The following is a 1,502-nucleotide window of genomic DNA, read 5'->3' as shown; positions in this document are numbered from 1 at the left end:
GTCGACCTGGAAACCTCTGCAAGCACCAGGAAACCGGGTAACGATAAGACACACGGGCCTCATCTATTGTCGACCTCAGTTGGAAAGAGGCGGGTCCGAACCGTCTTAAGTAGTTAATTATAAGCTTGAAACAACTAGCCTCCTCTTATTCTCCTTTCTTAACTGATTTTCTTCTCTCGTTTGCTTAAAAAATTTAGTCTCGGAGGAATTTACCCTTTCTTCCTTCAATTTTATCCACGATCAAAACATTTTTTTTTTAAAAAATGAACCGAGAAAAACAGAAATCCTATGTTTTTCTTCACCGAAAACTCGCGAAATTGGGAGGAGGAGGAGAAGGATCCTTAAAATTATCCCGTAACTTATCCGGTTGGTTAACACACTGTTCTGTTTATTAACCAATTGTTTCTATAGAAATTACGAATGGACGAAATTACTTTTTTTTTTTTTTTTTTTAAGACAAGTTAATTATCAGTTAACGAATAGAGAAGTAGGTAAATAAATGAATTAGAATCGATAGTGAACAATAGTTAATATTTAGGGTGATAACCTCTTTTAAATAAATTGTTAATAGACTAAAAACGGCAAATTTCATTTTCAGTTTTCTTATCTGTACATCGAATAAATTCTTCTTTCGCCAACTTTAACCGAATTGAAATTAAGGTTACTTGATGGCTTATCTGTTAATGGTAACACAAATTCAAGTCCGTTGTCACGATCACGTGAATGTCGCGTCACGAGAGAGTAATTAAGTGTTTACAATAGATAAGCGTCGAGTCGTGAACACATTAATCTGACGTCGGAGATTAGAGACGAAGGTTAACGAAAACTTCTCTTATACCTTCGACTATGGTCTCTCCGTAATGTATAGAAATGTACTATACGCGGTCACATGATTGAGTAATAGTTAAAAAAAAAACAGAAGGAAGAGGAGGATAAAGTCGAGTTTCGTCGCTCGTTTAGACACGCGGATTTCCCTATTTTCCACTGTTGCTGGGAGAAAATTTATTCTCTAAACATTAAAGTAAAGTATAAACAGTTTATTATGTAAGAGGGAGGTTTAAAAAATACTTATATATTTATTTTTTTTTAAGTTGACAAACCGTTCTTATCGTAAATATTAGCCTTCACGCATCTTAGTTTCTTTTTTTTTTTTTATAAGATGGCATTTTTAAAACACTTAGGAATTTACGACGGCAAAAATGTCGCAAATTGATATTCGTGATTTTTACGTGATGTGTTGATGCCCTCGTAATATCGGCGTGCCGACCGAAGTAAAGTAGCCGTTGATCGCCGATCTAACCTTAACTGCTGTTTATTATAGCGGTTTTTATGTGGATTAACTTATCTGAGACCGATCTAAATAGATTAAGCTTCACTAAAAATGCATTTAACACTAAAAAGACTTGTTAGAGGAGTTCGAATTAGTCATACAAGTACTAATTTTTCTGTTAGAACCAATAAAAAGGTGGCATTTTTTTTTTTTTTTGAGAATTTAAATGATA

Source organism: Centruroides sculpturatus, unplaced genomic scaffold (genome assembly GCF_000671375.1).
Source record: "Centruroides sculpturatus isolate CEXI.00-Female unplaced genomic scaffold, Cexi_2.0 scaffold6, whole genome shotgun sequence".
Taxonomy (NCBI): domain Eukaryota; kingdom Metazoa; phylum Arthropoda; class Arachnida; order Scorpiones; family Buthidae; genus Centruroides; species Centruroides sculpturatus.
Note: the sequence above shows the minus strand (reverse complement) of the source record.